Source organism: Falco biarmicus, chromosome 14 (genome assembly GCF_023638135.1).
Source record: "Falco biarmicus isolate bFalBia1 chromosome 14, bFalBia1.pri, whole genome shotgun sequence".
Taxonomy (NCBI): domain Eukaryota; kingdom Metazoa; phylum Chordata; class Aves; order Falconiformes; family Falconidae; genus Falco; species Falco biarmicus.
This window is the reverse complement of record NC_079301.1, coordinates 4937772-4950136: the sequence shown is the minus strand read 5'-3', so window position 1 is coordinate 4950136 and position 12365 is coordinate 4937772.

Genomic DNA, 12365 nt, shown 5'->3' with positions numbered 1-12365 from the left:
TGCTGGTAGTGCCTCTGGGACAATATATTTAAGAAGGGGGGAGAAAACTTGCGTAATTGCAGCTGTAGAAAGAAGTGAAAATGTGAGAAACAACTCTGCAGACACCAAGGTTAGTGACAAAGGAGGAGGCTGGGGGGACTCCTGGCACCAGAGCAGAGGCTCCCCCCCAGCCCGTGGGGAGCCCCCAGCGGGGCAGGCCGTGCCCCCAGCCCAGGGAGGAGGGGGCAGCAGGGACAGGGTGCACTGAGCTGCCGCAGCCCTGTTCCCTGTCCCCCTGCCTGCTGCTGTGGGGGAGGAGGGAGAGAAACTGGGAGTGAAGTTGAGTCTAGGAAGAAGGTGGGGGGGAAGTTAAGATGTAAGGGTTTATTTCTCATTATCCTACTCTGATCTGATTGGTAATAAATTACATTAGTTTTCCCAAGTCGAGTCGGTTTTGCTGGTGAGGGTAACGGCTGGGGGCTCTCCCTGCCCTCATGCCGACCCACGGGCCTTCCGTTACACTCCCTCTGCCCGGCCCGGCTGAGGCCGGCAGTGATGGAGCAGCTTTGGGGGGCACTGGGCATCCAGCCAGGGTCAGCCCACCACAGACCAGTATTCTAAAAATGAAAGCAGGTAAAACATGGGCTAATGATGGCACTGATCACTTGAGGTCATTTATTCAATCTGAGCAATACCTGATTTTTTTTTCTTGTTAAATAGGGCTGCCTATGGAATGAAAAAAATTGTAATCTAAATGCAACAGGGTATTTCCCTCTACAAGTATATATTATAGTTCTTTTCCCTGATTTTTTTCATCAATTTATATTTCATTTAAATATTCTTGCCAAACCATCTCTTTCTCTGTGCTTACTCAGTGTTGAACACATTTTAGACGTTACACTTTATAAGGAGTGACCTCTATTTTATGTGGGAGTAAAATCCTTTGCATAATCCAAGTCAAAGGAGAATGTTCCCATAATGTCATGTTTTTTCCCTTCTTCCTACTTTTAATTTAAATTATGAAAGATCAAATCCTGTTTTATCTCTGCAGCAGGGGAACCAAGTGAAGGGAGAGGTTTCCTTTTTTACGTCAGTTTTCCTCAGCTTATTTGAGTTTGGTCGCCAATATGTAATTCGCTCTCTCTGACGATGTAATTGATGATTACAGTGTCTGCCTCCCTCGCTTTGTTGGAGGATCAGAGTTCTTTACTTCAAAAAGATACACACAAGAATCAGGTGCTGTTATATTCACTATTTAGTAAAAAAAGGCTCTTTTAATAAAGGAATAACTGTTCTTCTGATTTCAGCAGTTTGGAAAATAACTTGCATTTAGTGTGACCGGAGGTCAGTATGTTGGCTCCTAGTTCCAGTAATATTATTGATTTGAATTGCATTCTAGAAATATGACAGTAATTATTCATCAGGATATCTCTGAAAAAATATTTTATGATATGAAATTGCTCTTCAGTAATTTAAAAACTAGACACTGTTGTGTCTTTATTTGTTGTTTTCACATTTTTAATTGCATGTATGAAAGGAAAGGCATAGGTAAAACTAGGTGAAAATCTCTTTGATCACTGGCTTTTTTTCTTTGAAATTATCTGATGAAAATGTTGTTATTTTTATTGTTAAAGTATCTGCTGGACAGAACCATAATGACTGAACAGGGATTTGTGTAAATTTTCTATAACACGTAAACAACGGTTTGGGATCTAATGTGTTTTGAGGTCAGATACTCATCTGATGCAAATCTCGGTGTAGTCTGATGTACATCAGATGTGGATCTGGCTCATTTTCTGTCTTTGAGGTTGGTACTTGCATAGAAGACTCCTACATCACCTCATATTGCAAGACTAATTTAAATAATTGGGGCAGAAATGGGAAATCTGATAGCAGGGGGTTTGGCAATACATTGGAAGTGTAGCGTTTGTTTTACTGCAGAAACAAAGAGGTCAAGAACACTCCACTTTATTTAAGAAACCCAGTATATGAACTCTGATATTATTTAATCAGTGGAAGCTGGAAACAGGTCACCATTTAGGTAAATAAATTAATGCCTGTCCAGTGTTAACCAATGAGCCGGTTTTCAGGAGAGTGAAGATGTCTGATGCTTTTTCTTTCCACAGAGGAAAAGAAGCCTTAGCACATCTAGGATGTCTTCTTATTTTTCCTTTTTTCAACAAAAGGAAGCTTTTGTATTATGTACACATAAGTCTCAGCATCAAAGATTCTTCTCAGCTTTTCTTTCAGGTATTTTGGAGACTAAAGCTAGTGCAGATAATAATGTGATAATTCTTGAAACTAAAGCAGATGATCCCAGGATGATCCTCAGCAATGTCAACTTCTGAGGTTTAGAGATTTGCCTCTGGTTTGCCCTGGCTGTACAGCTTAAGTTGTAACAACAGAATACCTTGAGAAAGTTTGCTTTAGGGGAAGATAAGCAGATGCTGAAATAGCCTGGTGATTAATGTGGAGAAGCAGTGTGTGGGAGGAACTGGGCTATAAGTTCTGCTCAGTCTAATTCTAGATACTTAATTAAAGTCTTTTGAATTTAAAGCTGAAGTCTTAAAGATAAACATGTCAAAAAATGAAAGGGTCTTTTCTTTCTCCAAGAGGTATTTTGTGAGCTGTTTTGACTGTAAAGGAACAACGATTTGATAAAATTTTATTTAACATAAATTAGATAGGGCTATTGGCTGTCTTATTTTTTCCTTCAAAACCACAGATCACTTCCTGTTCTTACTCATCCACCAGGCTTTCCTTCCATTTGTAGTAATTATGTGATTACCACTTGGAATCAGGAACAAGATGAATAATACTTGGTACTCTGTCTTGTTTAATGTTTCTTAGGAAATTATAATAAAGTTTAAAGGTTTCAGGCCTTTGGTTCTGAAAGTGGTTATCCATATGATTCTAGTGAATTCACTGTGGTCCCAGCTAAGTATATAAACTGATACCATTTTCTGACATCTCTTCTCAAACCTATCCCAGAAGCCTGACTTGGAATATCCCAGAACTTTAGAGTATATTTGGGTGGGTTTTGTCCACAGCTGGATAAATACACTTTAAAGATATATATGCAATATTGTCTGACATGTTTTAAAATATAGTATAGGCTTTGAAAGAACTTGCAACCCAGATTTTGCTTCTTACGCACCCTTCCTGTCAACAACATTTTAAAATATTGTGGCTTTTCATAACAGAAACCAGTTCACAATTTCTTAAGACCAACTAAAACATAATTTGACAATGAAAATTCTGTGTTTAGATGAAGGACATTAACATGGTGTACAAACTTTCAGCATATAGTCTTGGAAATGGATTGGGGGATATGATCCTCTGAAAAGAAACTCTCTGTGCGCGTGATACAGAAATGGACCCAAAGCTCAGTGGGCAGGATCTTGTAGGTAAAGTTTCTTCCTGCCTGCCATTTCTAGCATTTTTTCATTGATAACTGATGGTGTCATTTGAAAAGTACTTAGAAGTCTGTTACTGCTAGCAGATGTATCATTTAACAGACTAGAAAGCATATGTAAAGAGACAGTTTTACTAGCTGTTATTCTGTCTTAACGCCTCAGCATTGGTTTTGCCTTATCCTCTTCATTAACCAAATGCCCTGATACTTGTGTTGTTTGCCATGGAAGGTGACAGATAAACGCCCATCCAGGAACTTGATTTTGATTACGGCAGGCAAGCAAGTTCCCTGTGTTCAATGATAAAGACAGAGGGTGTTCCTTGAAGAAAGATCACATGTACCCTAGGTGGTGACACCGAAGGAAGGCCCTGACTGGTCACGTCTAGCGAAAACTCACTGTAGATACAGCGATGACAAAGAGAAAGCTCCCACCTCGGTTTTCTACATTACTGAACTCACTTCTTCCTGGAAAGCATTCTGGGTGAGAATTTAGGCATCTTGTTAACATTAGTTTGAATAGAGAAAGAGATTAAAGAATGAGAAGAATAGAATGAAAGTATAGTTGCCAGGAGTAAAGAGATCCTTCCCATTTTCCACCATATCACAAAAAAGCAATGATTAATCTGTTTTTACAGATTTTCCCAGATGTCCTGTGCATGCTGTGAGGTTTTACATTCAAGAATATGATGAGATGGTAACGAGTTTATGGCTTTTGGGAAACAAAGTAAAAATGTTTCTAGATGCCAGGAACATCTATCATTTACAGTCTACCAGAAAACAGTGGAATTGTCCCATACTATTTGCAGTGCTAATTTACTGTAGGTTTCCTAGAGAGAAGAGCAATCATTAGATGACATACAATTTCTGCAATTAGCTGGTTAAGCAGCATTTCTTTTTTAAAGTAGCATAAAAATGACATGTTCAGGAACAGCACATTAGATTTTCTTCTAAGTGGCTACTCCAGGGAATAGTATTTGTCCTAGAACATAAAGGTCAATGATAATTGAAGAATGTCAATAATGGCCAAAGCCACTAAAAAAAATCATATAAATTTGTTAGACTATTTTATATGTTCTTTCTTCAGCAATATCACAGGAGGTGATAGTCCCATAAGTCATATTCTGTAAGTAGGAAAGTGCTCGACCTATCCTTCAAATACTTGGCTTTTAGAAAGAAACAGGTTAAATTACTATATTTATCCTGTAGCATATTTCTTTTCAATTAGTATTTCTAGTGGTTAGAGTCAGGTGGCAACCAAAAACCTATCACAATGCATTTATTTGTGGTATAGGGAACATACAAGTGAACAATATGTTGAAGTATGACCCTAGGAGAGTATAGTTTTTATACATAATAACATTTGTCTGCTGACTCACATTATCTATAACTGCTCACTGGGTAGAGGTATGCTGGGAAGAATGAAAAAGTGAAGGATGTGAAAGAATGAGAGTTGTATGCAGTGGAAAGCCTTAATAGTTGTCTTAAATCCAAAGAAAGAAAAGACATCTGGGACGTGGAAGCCCAGAAGGCAAGATCCATTTGCATTCTGAGGTGTGTCTTTCATGTACAAGAAAATGGAGAAAACAAATGGGGTTTGTCCCTCCTACTCCTGGTGGAAGTGGTGTCTGTCTGGTGCAGCAGCATCTGGCATGGTTCATTGTATTGAATCTACCTTCTAATGTACATTCACAGTTGTGAACACGGGAGTATTGGAAAGCATGTTTCTAGTATTAGAGCTTTAGTGAACTTTTTAAATAATGAAGGAGAAAATTTCAAACTTCTAGTTAAAAACTGAGAATATAATATTCAAGTTTTCAGTTTTAAATGTAGCAATTAACTACAACAATACTTGTGTTATACGGCTTTCCTCTACAAACTACTTTTCCTTCTTTCATATTTTTTTGGAGATGATGAACTCATTTCTTCACACTTTTAAAAAATAAATACTAAAAGTACTTTTTGCAAGGGAAGAAATGTTCCAGGATTAGAGCAGGGTAGAGCACAATTTGGTGACCTGGGAGACTAAGTTTCATTGGAGAAGAAGGTAGAAGTGCTGAGGAAAACAGACTAAAAGCAAGCAACCATGTGTTCTTTCTCAAGTCATGTAGACATATGCCTTGTTTTGATTTAGTATTGAAAGTCAAATGCAGAGACATTTTGTTTCTGTTTTACTGCATTTGTTTTACTTTCTGTATAGGTATTTGAATTTGTCTACTCGTTTCTGTATTACATTGTACCATGTGTGTGAATTCTTATCTGTCAGTGCTGTATTGATGCATGATGCCTCTTCTGCTTATGGAAGTTCTGTGTTAATTACATTCATAAACATAATATGGTCTTGCATCCAATTTTCTTCTCCATTTTGCTTTTCAAAAACTAACATACGGATATATTGATTGACATTTTTATTCATTATAGGTGGGCTGAATAGATTCAGAAACACTCAGGTACAAGCTGCTAGTACAGTTTGTGTTTTCCTTTCCAAGAAGCTGTTTGCCCAATCTATTAAAAGTGTTTTGAAATACTGTAGAGATTTGGCTCTACTGACTACTAGCTGTGGTGTTAGTCTCCCAAAGTACCTTGGGAATGACATTTTGCTAGTACTGTTTCTTATGCCTGGAGGTATTTGTGATGGAGCATTACCAATTAATTTTCATTGTGGCTTTCAGTGGTATTAAAGCACAGCATAGCAGAAGTGCAAATGAATTATTGTAGGATTCAAATGCTTTGCTTTATTCTTAAAAAGCCAGCTATCACTTCAGGTTTAGAGCAGCCACTGGCTTGCTCCTTAAACGTACAATTAATCCAAGAATACTCGTCCTGTTGATAAAATAACTAATGGGTGTAGGGTTTCCTGATGGAATTAGAAGTCTGCACAGCATGACACAGCACAAGATAGAGCTGATGTAAACTGATACCTCCACAGTGGAAATTCTCAAAATTCCAATTTTCTCAAAAAAGAAGAGAATTAGTGTCTCTGTAGTGAAAGTACAGCAAAAGAAAACATAATTAGCTTGTATTACACCATTTGGAAATTCATCTTTGAATGTACTGCAACGTAAGGATGTAAAGCTGTGTCAGTGTGGTGCCATGCAGAAATAACCGGGCTAGATCTGAACAAGCAGTGCCAGTACCTGCAGTGATACATGCTTAAGAATCAAAGAGGAATGCTACTATGTCATTGTGAAGGGTCTGGGGTTTTTCAACTTGATAAGAGAACAGCTCAAATATAGCTTAGATATTTATTTCTGAGTTGTTCTTCTGAGGCTGCATAGGATTTGATTTTCAAGCATCCACAAAATCTTTCAGCAAGACATGTCCATATACCTGTTCTGTATCACAGGATTTTATGATTGTGAGTGCAAATCAGATTGTATTTGTACAACTAACACATTTTAGTCTAGAATTTATATGACAAAAATTGTACAAATGGCCTGTGGTATCCATGTGTGATTATTCTGTGCACACCAAGTAATTCTGGTACTTGTGCATGTGTTGAACTATCTGCAGAAGTGACAGTCAGTTCAATAGCTGCTTAGAAGTGTTAGACTCCCTCCGTGTGCACAAATAAACAGTATAAAGTATGCTTGGTAGATGTGTTCAATAATTCCAGCTTGGGTCAGTGCTACTGTGTTTGGTTCATGCCAGTTCAGACATCTACAGCAGGCTCTGCTTCATGATACAGAATCGTCTTGTTAGAGGTTTCTGTGCCCATCAGTTAGGTGCCAAGGTAAAAGAGACTGCATTAAAGGAAATCTGCAATTTATCTGTACACAGGCAGTAAATACATCTGGTTTTGTGTAGGTGTAATAGTTTGTGTATATGCAGGGGGATCCATCCACATCAGACATTCAGAAATCGTGCAAGTCTTGTACTTTTGGTAGCTTTATTTAGTCTAATAATTCAAGTTCCAATAGTAAGTACTTAAGTAATGTATTTTCATTCAGGTGTGCCATAAGATTTCACAGGTAATTTACAACTATTAAACAGAATGTTTAGGTGCAGATATGGCCTTTTTCATAAGAAATAACGATAATTTTTTAAATCTGTGTGCATTTTTAACACTACTAGGTAGATTACTCTGTTTATAATAAAAAAAATACACCCTGCCCACCTGGAATAAAATAACTTATTTTTAAGCCAGGACTGAAAATAATTGTGTATGTGTGAATGTCAGGAGTGTTCTGTTTACCAGCCATTATATTAGCCACTGGGTGAGGTGAGATGAGTATTGCATCAAAAGTTTAGAATCTGTTGTCATATTTTAAATGCATTTGACTGAATGGCATAAATATGAGAATATCCAAGTTGTACAAGTTGGAAGCTGAAGTGCTGTAAAGAAAAAGAAAAAAACCCAACAAAACAAACAGTCACCAGAAAGCAATAAACAAACGAACAAAAAGCCCATGCCCCCAAACACCCAAAGCAGTAGACAGGAGAATCCCAATAGGCAAGACATGCAAGAATTCAGTCTTCCATGGTTTTTACTGTTTACACACCTGCAATTTTTTGAAGGTCTCCATCAGTAGGTATTTGTCAAAAGGCAGCACAAGAAAACCTTTTATTCCACTTAGTTTTGAGTCTGAAATAAAATATACTGCGATAATCAAAGGTACCAAAAATGACAAAAAAAGAGATTCATGGTGAAAGTTCTTGTATTTCTCTTACAGCTAGAGTGGTAGTGAAACTATCATGGAATATAATCCAAAGAAAGCTGTGCTGGACCAGTTAATTTTGGCAGCTATGTCTGGAAAAATTCCAGAGCAGCTCATCTTTTATTCACAGAAAATTTGAAAAGGGATTTGACTTGGCATGGTGTCTCATCTATAGAACAATGAAAGCAAAAAAATAAATAAAAATACATGCAACAATAAAGGCATGTCAAAAGACTAAGCCACACTAAAAAAAAATGGCATAAATATGACAGAAAGGAAGATGAAATAATAGAAAAAAAATTTGAAAAAATAGTAGAATAAGTGAAAAAAAGGCAAGTAGGAAATTACATGTCAGAAAAAAAGTGCAATAGAGAAAGGTAAGAGAAGAAACCATATGGAGAGAGCAAATAAAGCAGAACAATATTGAAAATCAATTTAAAGGTGAAAAATATATGATTTGTTGGAGGTCTGTCTCCCTTGAAAGAATGTAAAACGTTAAATTATCTATTGTTTGAGGTCTGAACTGAAATTGTTTTGTTTTATTCTGTAATGTATGGCTTATTTTTGCCTAGACAGTAAGGAAAATGCAAAGATAATTCTGTCACTTAAGAAGTAATAGCAATTAAAACTAAGGTGGTTAAAATATCCAGTGAAGTCTTGGGTGATTTTAACAAAGTTTATGCCTTTGAAATCATGGAAATTAAACACTAAAAATGGAGTTGCATATTATTTTTGATATTTTTATCATAATGCAAACCATTACTCTCTTTCATGTTGGCTATTAAAATATTCTAAATGAGGTGAAAGTTAATGAATGAACTAACAAATGAGCAAAATATGTAGATCCACTTGAGCATCATAAATATGAAATCTTCTCATCCGAATGCCTGACTTTTAACCTCTGTCTTTTGCTACTTAATTACTCTCTGTGGTCCCTCTCTTTCAAGAAAATTAGGTTTTGCTTGCTGCAACAATACATGCAGCTTAGTGTGGACTTAGGAACACTTTTCTTTGGGGGCTAAGAGGAATCATGGCCGTGAGAGAACAAGACTAAGCACAGGTAATTTAGTCTGCATCTAGGTGGATTTTGTAGCTTACTCTGAGCTCCCAGGATCCTGGCCAGGCTCAGGGTCAGTGGCACACAGTACAGGGTCACTGAACTGGCACTGTTAGCTCCAGAAATTAACTTGGAGCTGGCTGCTTAGAGAAAAATTTGGGAAATTATGGCTACTGTGAAACAGAGAGGTAAGTAAGTCTGTTATCATGGGTTTTCAGTGCTATGCAGTTCTAACCTAAGAATTCTAAAATAGTGTATTCCATTTGACTAAAATAGTGTGTTCCAGTGCCAGCTCATTTGGAAAAGGCTGTTCTTTGTCTCTGCAAACACCTGCTCTTGTATGGTCCAATAGGGATAAGCTCGTTATCAGAGGTCTAAGCTCATTTAGACTTGCAGGGAAAACCTCAGTAGTAAAGGTTGCCCAAACCATGGAAACTCATCCTGGAATAGTAGAAGTGTAGGATCAGAAAACACTTGCTGAGGGCTTGGAACTAAAGCACGTTTTTATAAAATTCATCAGTAACAGAAGTTGTGAAAACTTTGAGATTAGGTCCAAGAAATTTGCCTGCCCTGGGCATCTAATTTGAGGGAAGAGAAATAGGAAGTTTCTAACAGTAACTGAAGTTACAGTATTTAATAAATCAGAACAAGAGAAGAGAGAGAAATTAATTATGCTTTTTGATATTATTTCTTACGTGCTTCACTGCAGGTGTTTTCACTGTTGAAGCGTGTCTTACAATCCATGCTTCTGTTATCATTTTATAAACAATTTTGTGAATTATGCTGATATTTGTAGTTGGGGATTTGAACATTCTTGATGTTTCAAATGGTTTTATAACTTCAGTAGGTCGCTGTGTAACTGAGGTGAGAATATAAGTACAGCTGAATCTGCCTTTTCATCAATGTTAGAAACACTTGTACAAGCTGTGCAGACGCTGCTGTCTCTTAAATATGCCCTATACCCTTCCCACCAAAATCTATAGGAATTGTGCATGTATATGTAAGGCATGGCAGATCTCCAAGACAGGTTTTATGCTGGTGAGCCATGCTGGAAGTACATTTGATAATGCATTGCGTTTTCTTTTGAGGACCAGCAAGGAGTGAAGCTACTCACACCCTCTCAAGTGCTTCGTGCAGTTTCTGTGATAGTGAAATAAGAGGCAAGGAGCTCTTTGTGTTCCACCTGTTACAGAATAATTTGTATTTTCACTATCAGAGAGTAAGACAGTTTCAGTTTTATTACAGGTTAAGGCTTTACTGTCATAATCCAAATTATTTTGCTTCTCTTGACAATCTTCTTTTCTAACTTTGGTTTCTGTCTGCATGGTGGAGTTTAAATCCAGATTACCTTTCAGCTATAGGTGGAGCTACAGCTTTCCTTTATTCTGGATTGAAGAGGCAATGAAAACAATGCTACATTTTCCTTGAGGTGGAAGAGAAGCCCTCATATTATGATCTCATGACTTCAGCATGAGCTCCCATCTCATCGAGCCATTCGTTTCTGTGCCATGCTGCAGCATAGTGCTCCCTCAGTTATACTAACACAACTGTTTATGGAGTCATGTTGTGAATTGGATCAGCGAACTCATCTGGGTTAAAACAAAACAAATAAAACCCCTGCAAAATAGGTGGAAGGGGAGCACTTATAACTGGTGTTGCTTCTGAAATCCCTTTATTTTCATCCATGCTTTGAACTCCAGTGTCTTTCTTGTTTTTCTTGGGTTTACTAGTTCTTTGAGCTCTGGGATGGCATCCATCATCATTCTTTCTGACAACATATTGTCAGAATTTTAGGACCCTTGCAAGATTCCTAATCTTCACCTATGTCTTTATGTGGTGGCCCATGCATGCACCCCTGCTTGTTCTTTAGCAGCTACATAGTACAGCTTCTCTCACTCATATAAACATCCCATTGCTGTTTTTTATATCCCAGTACTGCCAAAGTGATGTTCCTGCTGTTAAGAATGTTACTTTAGTCATATGATCAATAGCTGGTTTTGTGGAGATCGTGGTATTGCGAGCAGTTCATATATGGACTTAATTACATTTCTAAGCACTAAACACCATGTGGAAAAAGTAATGGGTATATATAGAAAAAGAAAAAATGCACCAAACTTCAAGGCATATTTCAATTTCTTAGCACTGTAGAGAATTTTTTGAATCATAAGACCTCAAATATCACACCTATAGCCATATTGCATTTAAAAATTATAATGAGTTAGGTTTTGGAGGAGTCCGTAATACTCATTCATAGTTCAGCTCTCTTGCCAGAGAGTCTCTTTTTTCATACTAAACCATTTTTCGAATACTGACAGCCATAAATAACTCATCCAAAGGCAGTGACTAAGGTATAAGTCTTAAACTTTTGGGGAGAAACATATGAAGGATTTATGAAGTCAGATAGAGATACAAAAGCATAAGAGACTTGCAGTCTGTCAAATCACCTGAGATTTGTAGGTTGGACTCCACTGAATTAAAGTAAAATTATAAAAGCTGCTGAAACTATATTCTGGTCTCTTTGATCCCTTCCCACTATTCAAATTAGACTAATGGTTTGTCTTAAGTTCTGCTGAATGTTCAATATAGGCATTTATAGGCTGCACAGACAATGTGAACAATAAACAACTTCATTAATAATTACATAAAAATTATTCCCATGTAAGCAGATTTTTCCCCATCCACACTCATTCCGGTTATTGGGAACAATGCAGCATTCAATTTGCTAAACAAAAATAGCTACTTATTATGGTGGGAACAAGATGCAGATTGCATTAGGATGGCATTTCATCTTATCTGTTAGAGCTTCTGGGATTATTCTTTCCTTCTCCCATTTCAAAAGGAATTCATTATGCTGTGATGTACAGCAGGAGTACAGCTCCCTTTATAAAATTATTAAGCTGCTTTACAATTAAAATTGCCATCTTTTGTCCTGTTGCTGTTGTTTACAAATGAAAAGAAAAACTGGATGCTAAGTAGAATTATTGTGAAGTACGTGCCTATTCTCCAGGAGTGTATTTTCCATTTTCTTATGAAGTACTGATGTTGCTTTAGTGTGTATTATTAATCGCATATTTTATTTATCTCAGACTAGTAGAAGCCCCCAGTTGGGACCGAGAGTCCTACTGTGTGATTGCTGCACACACATGTTATAATAAAAGCATAAAAGGGATCCTGCTTTAATCTGTACAGAAGGTTACTACCAGCACAACTAAAGGCCTCCTTTCTGCAGACCTCATGAGGCAACAGCTTCATTCAGTTT